Source organism: Otolemur garnettii, unplaced genomic scaffold (assembly GCF_000181295.1).
Source record: "Otolemur garnettii isolate 467f Iridium unplaced genomic scaffold, OtoGar3 scaffold00082, whole genome shotgun sequence".
Classification (NCBI taxonomy): Eukaryota; Metazoa; Chordata; class Mammalia; order Primates; family Galagidae; genus Otolemur; species Otolemur garnettii.
Window position 1 is genome coordinate 7808588 of NW_003852477.1, and position 13928 is coordinate 7822515.

General features: G+C 49.4%; 1 long non-coding RNA gene across 1 annotated transcript; it reads right to left on the bottom strand.

Annotated features, from left to right (window-relative positions):
• Positions 1-3448: 3448 nt before the first annotated feature.
• On the bottom strand, positions 3449-5672 carry LOC111726826. The gene is made up of 3 exons (XR_002774516.1): positions 5616-5672; positions 4861-5286; positions 3449-4011 (listed from the first exon to the last, which is right to left on the bottom strand). It is a non-coding gene; the product is annotated as an uncharacterized LOC111726826 (long non-coding RNA).
• Positions 5673-13928: the final 8256 nt, after the last annotated feature.

Below are 13928 nucleotides of genomic sequence, written 5' to 3' on the forward strand. Positions count from 1 at the left end.
CACTTCTTTCCAAACTCATCTATAGAGTCAACATAATTCTAATCAAAATTCCAGCAAGTTATTTTGTGGATCTTGACAAAGTGATTATACAGTTTAAAGAGTTTGGCACAGATCCAGAGTAGCCAGCACAGGATTGAAGAAGAATGAAGTCAGAGGACTGAAGCTGTCCAACCTGAAGATTTAGTATAAAGGTAGAGTAATTGAAGTAATGTGGTATTGGTGAAAGGGTAGACAAATAGATCATTGGGAATTTGAGACCGGCCTGAGCAAGAGGAAGAGCCTATCTCTAAAAATAGCTGAGCATTGTGGCCAGTGCCTAGAGTCCCAATTACTCAGGAGGCTGAGGCAAGAGAATCACTTGAGTCCAAGAGTCTACCAAAGGTGACAAAGTGAAGCTCATGTCTTAAAAAAAAAAATCTCAACAAGAAAACAAGCAAGCTGATTTTAAAAATGGGCAAAAGAACTGAGCAAACATCTCACCAAAGAATACATGTAGATTTCAAGCAAGAACATGAAAAGATGCCCAATATCCTATGTTATTAAGAAATGGCAAATTAAAACACTGATATACCACTATAGACCCATTCTAATCTATGAGAATCACCAGAATCCAAAACACTGACAACACTAAATGCTGACAGGGATGTGGAGGAACAGGAACTCTCATTCATTGCTAGCAGGAATGCAAAATGGTACAGCCACTTTGGAAGACAGTTTGGCAGTATTTTTCCAAACTAAATTTTTTCTTATCATATAATTCAAAACGTAAGTTGCATTCACCAGTGTTTACCCAAATGATATGAAAACTTATGTCCACACAAAAACTTGCACACAGCTATTTATAGCTACTTTATCCATTATTGCCAAAACTCATAAGCAACCAAAATGTCTTTCAGCAGACAATTCAGCAGGATAAACCTAAGGTACCTCCTCCAGACAATAGAATAATATCAGCACTAAAAAGAAATGAGCTATCAAGCACGAAAAGACATAGAGTAACCTTAAACACAAATCACTAAGCAAAAGATCCATCAAAAAGTCTACATACTGTATTATTCCAGCTATGCAACAGTTTGGAAAAGGCAAAATTATGGAGACAGTAAAAATTTCGGTAGTTCCTGGGGACTGGAGGGAAGGAGGGATAAATTGGTGAAGCTCAAAGGATTTTCTTTTAATTGTGGTAGAAAAACAACCTCACATAACATTATACTTACCATCTTCATCATTTTTAGGTACATAGTTCAGTAGTCTTAAGTATATTCATATTGTGCAATAGCTCTCTAGAAATTTTTCATCTTGCAAAACTGAAACTCTATAATTTGATAAACTCTAATTTTCCTCCATCTCCCCCAACACCTGGCAACCACTTTTCCACTTTATGTTTCTATGATTTTGATTACTTTGGATACTTCGCAGTATTTGTCTTAGCTCATTTAGCATATTATCTTCAAGGTTCATTCATATTGTGGGATTTCCCTTTCTAATGTCTATGTAATATTCCACTGTATGCATGTAGTCCTTCCTGAAAATGGGACTACATTTTCTCTCTTCTTTCATCTGTCCATGGACATTTGTGTTGCTTCCACCTATTCACTATTGTGAATAATGTTGCTATGAACATGATTTACAAATATATCTCTTTGAAGTCCTGCTTTGAATTCTTTTGGCTATATATCCAAAAGTGGGATTGCTGGATCCTATGGTAATACTACCACGTTTCCCTAAAAATAAGACACTGTCTTCTATTTATTTTTTCTCAAGAAGACAAACTAGGGTTTTATTTTCAGGGGATGTCTTATTTTTATTAAGTATAATACAACAATCTACATTTATTCAAATACAGTTAAGTCATGTTTCTCTGGAAGTCATCTTTTTTTTAGCTATATATATATATATATATAGTTATATATATGTTAGCTCTCTCTATCTCTATCTATCTACCTATATATATATATAATTTATTTACCTTCGCGTCCAATAAAATCCCTACATGGCCCGGGCGGCCAAGTAAGGCTGTGTACATAAGGCCAAGTGTAAGTGCGTGAATGCACTCAAAAGAGTCAGGACACGAGCTTCATCTGACAGACCCTGCACAGGGGCACCAGGCAGCCTCAGGCACGGGCATGCAATGGCACACACACTTGCCATTGTACAGCCCAGGACTCCCATTGTAGATTCACACGCCCTGCTGGGCAGGGCACCTCGAGGCTAGAGGAAGAGGGGAAGGTCAGGAAGGAGCTGTTGGATGTCCCTGGGTGGGTAAGAGAGGGCAGATATGAGAGGTAGATGTGCACCGACACTGGGCATGAGAGACGTGAGCTGCCTCCAGGTGTACAGCATGAGATGTGTGTGTGGTAGTGGTAGAGTGTCTGCATGACCCGGAAGGGGGATGCATGTCAGATAAGCACACAAGACATTCATGGGTGTATGCTCATGTGGTGGTCATGTGCCTGAATCCAGGGGCCACCCCCTGTCTGGCTGTGGCCCTTGGCCCTGCAGGCTTGGAGCCAGGCCCCTCAGATGTGCCCTACCCAGCAGGCACAGAAACGTTTTCATAAGGTCCACCTCAGGCAGGAGCTCTGGGGGCCATATCCCAAGCCAGTGTGTGCATGCATGCCTGTGTGTATGCAGGGCCCTGGCAGGGGCAGGATAAAAGGTAGCATCACACACACACACATACAGATGGGCTGGGCCTGGCCCAGGGTCCAGGCACTGTCCGCCCTGGGCACTAGGGCAGAGTGTGAACAGGTGGAACTGCCAGCCTAGTCAGGCAGGCCATGGAGAGGTAGGAGTTTGGGCAGGGTCTGAAGAACCAGCGTAAAGGGACAACTTCAGCTGGATGGGGCCTGTCCAAGCAGCTCTTCCCGGTTTAGGGGAACGGCCCCTGTCTGGCTTCTGCCTTTCCCTGGCAGGTGCCAAAGCTGGTGAGAGTGTAGGCGTTTGGCCTGGCTGGCCTCAGCACTCAGCTTCAGATACGATGCATAGCCACGCCCATCACTAGGTCTTATTATCGGGGTAGGGCTTATATTTAACAAATGCATAGAAATTCTGCTAGGGCTTATTTTGAGGGTAGGTCTTATTTTCGGGGAAACACAGTATTATTAAGTTTTTGAGGAATCTCCATATTGTTTTCCATTATGGTTACATCACTGTAAACTCCTACCAACACAAATTAGAACTTTTCCACAAAAGTTCCACTTTTTCTGCATCTTTGCCAACACATTTTTGGCAAATTCTCTATTCTTTTGATAGTGGCCATCCTAATGGGCATAATGTGATACCTCATTGTGGTTTTGATCTGTGTCTTTCTTATGATGAGTGATGTTTGTTGGCCATTTGTTTATCTTCTTTGAAGAATTTTCCATTCAATTACTTTGTCAACTTTTTAATCAAGTTGTTTGGGTATTGTATTTTTCTTTTTGATCATTGTTTAGTTGTAAAAGTTCCTTACATATTCCAGATATTAACCCTTCAAAAGATACATGATTTACAAGTATCTTCTCCTATCTTATAGGTTGCCTTTTCTCTTTATTGACTGCACAAATTTTTAAGTGTTAATGTAGTTTCATTTGTCCCCCTTTGCTTTTCTTGCCTGTGCTTTGGGCGCCATGTCTAAGAGATCTTCCTAGATACAGAAGTTCTTCCCCTGTGTTTTCTTCTCGGAGCTCTACAGTTTTAGGTCTTACATGTAGGTCTTTAATCCACTTCAAGTTAATTTTTGCATATCAGGTAAGATAAGAGTCCAGCTGCATTCTTTTGCAGGTGAATATCCAGATTTCTCAACATTTGCTGAAGAAACTCTCCATTTTGTAGTCTGGGTACCCCTCTCAAAAATCATGTCTACAATTTGGTTAAAGGCAAAAAAGAAAAAATCATTTGGCAGTCTATGCAGGGCTTATCTCTGGGCTCTCAAGTCCATCCTGCTGGTCACATTTCTGTCTGTAGACCAGTGCCACACCATCTTGATTAAGCAGAGAGGATCTGGGGGCAGTAGAACCGTCCTGTATGATACTGTAAATGATAGGTACATGCCATTATACATTTGTCAGAATTCATAGAATGTGCACAGCAAGAGTAAACTCACATTTAAATTACAATAATGACATGAGCAATAATGACACGTTAATGAAGATTCATCAGTTGTAGTGAATGCACCCCTCCGGGGCAGGATATTGATAGTAGAGGAGAGGCTGTGTGTGCGTTGGGGTAGGGAGTACATGAGGATGCTGCATTTTGGACTTTATTTTTCTGCAAACCTAAAACTACTCAAAAAAATAAAGTCTGTTTTTTTTAAAGTCTAGCCAAAAGCTGACATGAAGCCAAGACTCTGAAAGATGACAATGAGTTGCCTTTTAACCCACAATAATTAATTATCATCATTATTTTTCTAACAGACGTTAAACATTGCATCTGATATTGAATGCCTTTTCAATGATAGATTAGGATTTGACTTTTAGACTAAATTATTCCAAATTACCTTCTAGCTCAACACCATTGGCATAGCAATGAGATTTCATGAAAGCCAATCACAGAAAGTAAAAGCATCCTGTTGCTACAGAGTAGAAATTCCCACAAGAGGGATGTTCAGGGAGCTGAGGAAAGGCAGAGGAGGTAAAGTTGGCAGCAGGGGCTGGTCAGAGTCATTCCCAGGGAGACCAGGCACAGGCTGAGAGTTTACCAGCAAGCTGAAATAAACCCATTGAGGGGTGGCACCTGTGGCTCAAGGAGTAGGACACCAGCCCCATATGCCAGAGGTGGCAGGTTCAAACCCAGTCCCAGCCAAAAACTGCAACAACAAAAAAGAAAGAAAGAAAAAGAAATGAACCCATCAAAGGGGCATGCTGGAGAGTCTCTGTTTACCTTTTTCAATCTGAAACAGTTGCTTGGAATTATTGCTGTTATTTATTTTGCTCACAATCTGGCATCTGTTGCTTGGAGGTGCCAGCCGGATAGTGGCTGATGCTGCAGCTGTCCCAGAGAGTTCTCACATGCCCAGTGTCTGGGGTGGGAACACCCAGACCACCATATGCTAGATGAGTTAGGACTCCTGGGTCTCCCTCTGTGGTGTCCCTACATGGCAGCTTGAGGATGTCATGCTTCCCGTGTGGTGGCTACAGGCTCCCAGAACTCGCTTCCCAGGAGAACTGGCAGGAGCTGTGTGGCCTTTTCTCCCCAGCCTCAGAGGCTCTTCCTGTACCCACCATGACTTAGGGGGAGGGCCAGAGCTTTGGCAACTTGATAGCAAGTGAGGAAGAATTGGTGGATTGGATACATTTGAAACCATCACTAGGACAGAGAAGAAAAGTCAGGGGGGCCGAACATCAGGGAATGGGGAAAGCCTCAAGTTCTGAAGGTCTTTCTTATTGGCTTTGCCTGAGCTCTCCATTCCCAACTGGCACTCTGGGAACATCAGCCCTTCACCTGCAGCCACTAACCCTGCCATTCCCCTGCCCGCTCCCCCATCCACCATACCCAGTCTGCCAAGACTGGCCCTTCTCTGTCCCTAAAGGGACAGAGGGTGGACACAGACCACTGACCGCACAGACTGGGCATGCCTTCAGGCCCTCTCTCCAGCAGGGCCCAGTGCACAGGGAGCTAATGACCACTCAGCTCACCAAGGTCACCTTGCCTCAGAGGCATTGGCAAGGTTCACTGCATAAGCACATTGTCTGCTGTCACTCGTGCTGTCCCAGAGGATGCCTAGAGCCAAAACCAAATGAAATGCATGAACTAGTGATTAACAGAGTCTGGCGCTAGTGTCGGAGGTAGCCAGGCAGCCTGCAGCAGCTCATCAGCACTGTGCACAGGTGTGCAGACCAGCAGTGTAATGTTTTCTTGGTGTCTGATGCTGAGCCTGAATTGGCTGTATGACACTGAGCATAAAGATCCCTTCTTATATGAAATGGTGGTTCCCTGAGGCTTGGTCTCCCACGTGCTTGCTGGCCCTTTTGTCTCTTCCCACTGTCCTTCCCAACCCCCCTTAGAAGGTTTTTCACAAGGATCACAGCAATCGTGTGGGAGGAAAGTGCTTGCCTCTGAAGGCAGGCCTTGGAGTAACAGTTCAAGGACTGGGATGAGAGGTGGCGAGGCCACTGGCCCCGTACTGATGGCTTTCACTGATTCCCCTCACACAGACCCAGAACCTGCCCTGCTCCAGGTGCAGCCACCCCAGCTCCAGAGTGCCACTCTGTGCACTCCAGAAGATGTCACTCCGGAAGATGTCACTGTTCCTAGTAGAAAGACTCATCTGTCACAGCTAAAAGCAGGCTCCACTCAAAGGCACCCCAAGTACCCTAGTTATTAATAACTCTATGTTCACACTGCCTGGCAAGGACTGTAGGACTCCCAAGGGCCAAGGGAGGCAGCCAAGTCCCATGTGGCACAGGGTCACATAGCCCTGCGGCTTCGTCCTCCATTGCCCAGGCCATGACTTCCCACTCCTCTTCCCTCCCCTCCCGGAGGTCACATGTTATGCCCACCCCTCACCTCCCTGTGTCCTGATTTATTAGTTGGTCAGGGCTGAGGGATTTCCCACTCGGCAAACTGTGGGTGTGAATTTGAGGAGAGAGATGATGCTGCAAAGCCTCCTTGCCGCCTTCTGCACTTCAGGGCAGGAAGCCTGAAAACTGATCTCCAAGTCTCTGCAAGGGCTGCCTTTCCCCAATCCAGCCCCAGTACCGAGGGGCCAGTGGCTCTTACTTCCACTGTGAGATAGTCTAGAGCCCCTATCATTCTCTTTCCCTGCTCTCCCTGATTGAACATACATTACTGCTTAAATTTGGAGCAGGGTCCTGTGGGGGCAGAGGTTCCAAGTTCCCAGGTTCCTGGAACCCAGGCTCCCTGGAGCCCAGGTTCCCTCCCCAGCCTTGTGGCTATCATTGAAGTGTTCTGAGGTGTTCAAGCCCCCATCTAGAGTCACACTGAACCCTTCCCTCCAACCCCAGACTAGTATACAGTGTGCAGTGACAGCTGCCTTGAGTCCCATGCTGTGTCATTCACTGAACTTATTGTTGGATCAGAGGTGGGGCAGGTGAGAGGCAGCACCCCACAGAAGGTGCTGGGGAGCTGCAGCTTCCTTGCTGTCATGTATTTACTTGGTGGACTTGCAGAAAGCACAGGTCAAGGCCCTGGGGTAAGGCGGGTCCATGATCAACATGGATGAGCTTCTCCCTGGCCTGCCTAAGCTCCCAGTCCAGGAGGAGATGGTGTCAGTAAGGACAAAAAGTGCACAATGAGAGGATGGAGGCAGAGGGTGATGCAGCAGTAGAGGTCAGGGAGCCCCTTGGAGGGGGCAATGCTTAGCCCAGAAACCTAGAGGCTGAGAATGAGACTGCTTTGGGGAAAGGAGGGGCCAGGCAGAGGACACCAATACAGAAGTCATGAGGCTGGAGAGGCCTGGTGGGCTCCAGGAATGAGAGACAAGTGGCGAGAGTAGCGTGAGCCTGGAGAGAGAAGCAGGGAAAGATCATGAAGGGCCAGCAAGGAAACTCGGGCTGACTTCAGAGACAGGCCCTGTGGGTCAGGTAAAGAGGCAGGGTTGATTCCGGGGGCACTGGGAAGACACTGGAGGGTTGTAAGCAGGGGCTGATTTCACAGAGCTGTCTGGTTGCAATGTGAGGAGCTGGCTGGCGTGGGCAGAAGAGGCAGCAGCAAGAGCAGGCAGGAGGCTGGCACAGGAGTCTGCTGGGGACCAGGGCCTGGAGTAAAGGGCATATGTGGGCAGAGAGAAGCAGATGTTTTTGAGCCTGCTGTGGGGACCCAGGTGGCAACAGAGAGGGAGAAATCACAGATCTCCTAGGATTGGAAAGTGTGCTCTCTGGGACTGACTGGGCATGAAGGAAAGCTGTGCTCTGAGGATGCAATAGGTAGGGATGTCAGAGCTCTGTTTGGAATCAGGCGATCGCTCCACATGGCACCCTGGGGACCTTTCAAATCTTCACAGAGACCACCCAGACAAGGCCTGCTGAACATCCTACCACTTCTCCTGGAGTGAACGGACACAGCCTGGGGAGAAGCCATGTCACGGCCACTCATCCATCTTCCTAGTTTCAGTTGAGGGCAGGACTTTCCAACACACACACACACACACACCCTTAGGGTACAGCTGCAGGCTACAGAATTGCTTGGCTATAATTTGGAGGCAGCCCCACACTGGCTGAGCCACCTGATGCTGGTGCTGCCTCTCACCCAGCCCCTCTGATTCCGTGTCAGACTGTGAGACCAGAGTTTTAGAATGTGACATGCTCATCTTGCTTCTGCTGTCTTTGTAAATAATTAACTGTCTGAATCTGTGTGGGTTCACCAACCATTACTGGCTTGATCTCTGGAAGCGTGCTGAGTCTACCAGCTGCTACAGTGATGTAGCCACCAAACTGTCACTTGGGAACTGCTTCGCCACTTAACAAGTTGGCCCTCAGTGTGGGTCAGAAGGTTGCAATGCCTTTCTGCGGAAAAGACATGCTGGCCAAACTGAGGGATGTGAAACACAGCCCAGGTTCCCCCCGGCAGACTGTCACCCAGGGGCAGTGAGAGGAGAGGAACAGTGTGCCTCCTTCCTACCTAGTAAAGACCATTTGGGGGCTGAGTAGCAAGACGCAGAACTGAAGCCAGCCACTGAATATTGCCACTGCTGATGTCCAGAGAGGTCACAGGCTCAGAGGCATTTTTTTCGTAAAACAACTGAGGGCAGAATAAAGAGGGAGGCAAGGTCAGGACCCTGGAAGAAGAGAGTAGCTTTGCACTTCAGCCCAGTCTGCGAGTCCTTTAGTCAGGTAACCATGCACCCCTCACTGTAAAAATGCCCCCAAGGGGGAAGGCCGCCATGGCAGTGGGACAAGTGAATAGCTGGGAGCCCACCAGGCTCCACCGCCCAGCCACATGGGACCAGCAAAGCAATGCGGAATATGGGGAAGAGCCATGTGCCATCTGACAGGCTGCCGACCACCCTCCCACCGAGGCCACGTGACCAAACAATTATGCGACTGGGGCCTGTTGCGAAAAAATGTACCAGCAAAAGGCGTCCCCTGGTGTTTTAAGTACAGCAATGGCCAGACAGACACTGCCCACACACCCCTAAAGTGGCAATTAACTAGGCTAGGTGGACACTGAGAGACTAGCTTCTCGTGTAGTCACTACCAGTCTTCCCAGTCCCCATGGGTCTAGGGTGGGTCTGGAGGAAGACATCAATAAAGTGGGCACTTCCCATCAAATGACAACAGGACATCCAAGAAGTAAGGCAGGCATCAGTGGAATCCCACCTGCACCCACACCCCCAGCTGCAGCTATGCCAGAGTGCCAGCAGTGGGCCACTATCAGAGGACATTCCGCCCCCCATCTCCCTATCACCCACAGCCAGCAGGTGCCATTAAAAAATAAAATGGATAAAAAAAAAAAAAAACCTGAAAGCACAAGGCAATTCATCAAAAAAGTACCACTCATTTAAACAAAATGTTTAATTATATGGTGGAGATGGGAATAAGAAAAGGCCTACACTAGCTGTGAGAAACCCGACCACACAAGAGGCTTTCTCCCCCTTCCCCCATTTCCACCCTCATTCCCCAGCCTACCTTGGGGAAACCAGGCTACCAGAACCTGCAGACAGCCAAGCAGCTGGGAGTGGGAGATGGTAATCTGATGCTTCTCCTACCTCCTGGTCACATTTGCTGGATCTGGACGGTTATGGATGTAGATGATAATGGTCACAACTATGACAACTCCTAAGACAGTCCTGCTGATGTGGCACACACATCTAGGATACTACATAGTAATTACCCACAGGTTAGTCCAGCTGGGATGGGTTAGAAATGGTAATGTTTGGTTTTGGTTTTTGTTTGGGGGTCTCACTCTGTTGCCCTGGATAGAGTGCTGTGATCTCATAGCTCACAGCAACTTCAAACTCTCGGGCTCAAGTGATCCTCTTCCCTCAGCCTCCCAAGTAGCTGGGACTGCAGGTGCCCACCACAATGCCTGGCTAGTTTTTCTATTTTCCTAGAGATGGGAATCTCATTCTTGCTCAGGCTGGTCTCAAACTCCTGAGCTCAAGCAATTTGCCCTCTTCAGCCTCCCAGAGTGCTAGGATTACAGGTGTGAGCCACCATGCCCAGCCTTTTTCTTTTTCTTCTTCTTTTTTTTTTTTTTCTTTTTGTTGAGATGAGGTTGCTGGATCTCTGCCTACGCTGTTCTCAAACTCCTAAGCTCAGGGATCCTCCCACCTCAGCCACCCCAGTAACTGGCACTAGAAGAAAAAGCCTTATGCCCAGGCAGTGGTGAGGATTTTTAAAAGAACAATTCCACTAGTGGGGAAGGAACATTTTAGACCTCAAGAGGTCAGATTCAAGCCTAGATCATTAGCACTTTTTGTCGGTCACCTATAGGACATCTGTTCCCCACCTGTTGTCTCAGAATGTTATGATCACCTTGTCCCAGACAATCACTACTCCCCTCACAGAAGACCTTTGACTGAGGACTGTTGTTGACTTTGGAGGGAGAACCGCCCCTACCAAAGCAAAAAAACAAGGCTAATTTTCTAGACACCGATGAGGTCGCCCTTAGCCTCGTGGTATTATTGCTGGCACCCTGTGATCTTCCTCTACTGCCAAAAAAACTACCTCCAAACAAAACAAACATGCCCTTGTGTGCTTCTCCCAGACCATAGCTACTGCTAAACTGGTCACTGGGCCTGCCAACATCCACCCACCCCCAAGGAACAAACCACACTTCCCTCGCCCCACCTCTTCCCAGACACCCTGGGAAGGAACAAACCACACTTCCTTCACCCCACCTCTTCCCAGACACCCTGGACCTCAGGGGCCAGGCCTCAGCCAAGGGACACACATGAAGATTGCTTTGGGAGGGACTTGCCCATCTAGAAGCAACTTCTGGGGGGTGGGCAAGGACAGGGGACTAGACACCTGGGCTCTAGGCTCCCCAGCCAGGTGGCACCTGGGCTCTGGAGTGAGACTGTGTGGGTCCAATTTCTACCTAGCTACTCAGCCCACTGTTTATCGAGGGGAAGAACACGTGTTCCTTCTATTCCCAAGGCCTCAGTTCCCTGGGCTGTGATTCCTGGTGCTTCGGTCAGGAGGAAATGGAGATAAAGGGTTTATAGTGCTTAGCCCGAGCCTGGCACCCTCTTCAAAGCACCCAGAGTCCAGGCTGCCTTTCTCAGCAGTGGATGCTGCTGATGGAAGAACAGGGGTACTAGTGTATCTCCTTTTCTACAGACAGCTAACAGGCCCTAGTTAGAGAAAAAACTTGGCCAAGGTCACAGAGAGGCCAAGACCCTGGCAACCTGGACTCCATCCTGGGTTCTTGCCCACAAGAGGAAATGTCAGAGCATGTGTCTGTACAACCCTTCACAAAGCCAACCAGGTAAGCCCCGACCTGATGTCAACCTGACCTCACTCTAACTCTACTCCTAGCCCCTAAATCTAACCTGACCCTGACTCTGACCCTAACGCTAAACCCTAACTCTATCCCTCACACTGACTCTGACCCAAACTCTAACCTTTCCTTCCCCAGTGCCCACAGAAGGGCAACCCCTTCTCCTGCCAACCCCACAATGGTCAGCTGTCCCTCTGGGGACAACCGAGACCGCAGAACCCTTTGTAGGGCCTGCTTAATGAGTGTGTCCTGCATTCTTGTAGTGGTATGAAGGGCCTCTCTGGCAGCCCCTGGATGCCCTCTGGCCCCAGCACCCCACTCCCTCCATCCCTCTCTGGCCCTGCAATGGCGCCCTTGTGGTGCACTGGCTCCAGCCCCCTCAGGTAAACTGAGTAAAGAGACGCTCAATCAGCACTCAGCTCCCTCTGACATCTGCCAGCCCTCACTGTGGATTAGCTGTGGACTCAGTTTCTCCCAGATTCTCTTCTCCCTGGCTAGCAAGCACAGGTCATCTGGCCCCTTATCTGGGAGAGGAGACTCAGCCCTTTTCATCTAAAGAGGGCTGGGGCCTCGTCTACCATGTTCCTGATGGTACCCCAGACACAGAACAGGACAGGCAACCAGGGGGCCCCAGTGAGGCTGACAGGGAGTGCGGCAATGCCTCCAGGGGACTTCATGGGACTACCCTGTGCCCAATTCCCTTTTAGGACACCACCTCTGTCAACCATAAGTGGGACAACAGCTGTGACCTGGCTGCAGTGTGGCACATGTGCAGCTAGAGTTCAATGCCAAGCAGCAGTCCTATCAGACTGGCATCATCCAGGAGACCAGGCCTGAGCTTCTGGTGCCTCGGCAAGTTTGGCATCCTGGAGAGAGGCAGAGAGGGTGTCGGTCTTTTCTTCCCTTCTCCTAAGACTTCAATGTCCACTTCCTGTCTGCTCCTGGCCCATTTGGCCAGACATCCATTTATTTCCCTGTGACCCATCTCTCCTGGCCACCCCGATGAGCTTTTTGCACAGAGGCCCCTGGTCTCAGATGCGAACTTCCCCAGGGATTCAGGCCCTTCACAATCTGACTTGGCCTGCATAAGCCCCTGTGCTTCCGCTGGAGCACACCAGCCCAGGCAAGGGAAAGGCATGTGCCCAGGGGACAGAGGCAAGCCAGGCACCCAAGGGCTAATCACCATGAATGGGGTAAGACCTGGGAAAGGGTCTAGAAAGGGGTTATGGGGAGGGCTGTCTCCTTCCTGGGGGCTGTCTCCTTCCTGGAGGTTTCATATGAACGGGGCATGCAAGATGTGTCAGCCTGGGACCTAGTGGGACTGGAGGCTGCAGGACAAAGTAATAACCCACGGGACGGGAGGTGGAGAGGGGACAGGGAAGCATGTGGGTTTGGCTGGTGGGGGGCCATAGTGGGTGCAGGGGAAGTAAAGTGGGGAGGTGGTATAACAGACTGCACACAGGGTCAATGGGATGTGAGCAGGTCTCCAGTGCCAGGGCTGCACCCGGTGAGTGGGTGGTCGGGCTGTGAAACTTGGACACTTCTGCTCACTGAGAGGCCATTTACCCCCAGGCATCTGTCTTTCTCAGCCCCAAAATCTGAGGGCACAGCCAGTGTGTTTTTGGTCCCTTAGTAGGGACTCAGTCTTTAGCTATCACAAAATCTCCCAGAGGCTGTCAATGAGCAGTGATGACCGTGAAGCCCTCCCTGTCTGGGATTGGATATGAAGCATTTTACCACTTGGTCAAAATCATCGATGAGAGCAGAATCCCCAGCCTGGAAGAGATGGGAGCTGGCAAGGTGGAGGGCAGTGAGGGCCTGGGCTGGGACCTGCCAGGCTGTTCTTGATGTTGGCAGGGTCACCAAACCCATGGGGTCCCTGTCTGCCAACCTTGATGTCCATAAAGTAGACACCGGTGTGCATTCAGGGCACCCAAGGGGCTCCTGCAGCAGCTGGTAGAGGACTTGGGTGGGGGTGGACAGGCCCACCTGCAGGTGACCAAAGCTCCCCTGAGGCCCTATCTGACTGGAGCTGTATCTTCTGTCAGTGAAGTCCTCACGGCAGCTGCCAATGTCCTCCTGCTCTAAGGCCAAGGACCTTGCCTGCCATGTGAGATTTGTTGTAAGGGTCTGATACAGTCCTGGCTTCCCTTGTGGGGAAGAGAAGTGCAGCCCAGCAGAGATGAAGCTGCCATAAGACCCAGGCCCTGCAGCTGTTGGTCCCATGCAAGAACCACTATTTAAATAATGTCCTCCCCTCCCAAAAGTGCCCTACAGGGTCCTAAGCTGGAAGCACTCACTGGTCAGGGCTCAGGGGGGCCTCAGATGCCTCTGCTGTCCTCCCACAGGCAGGCCCCTAGAAGTCACAGGCATGTCCTACTGGCTGTGTTTATTCCCCTGCTGCTGGCTAAGCCCTGCACTTACATCATGGATAAGTGGGCTGCAATTCACCAACCCCCAAGCCCACCCTGTTGACTGCATACCCAGCAAGGCTTAGTCCTGCCAGAGGTCACCCTGCAGGTTGGGGTGAAGCAGGAACTCTCCCT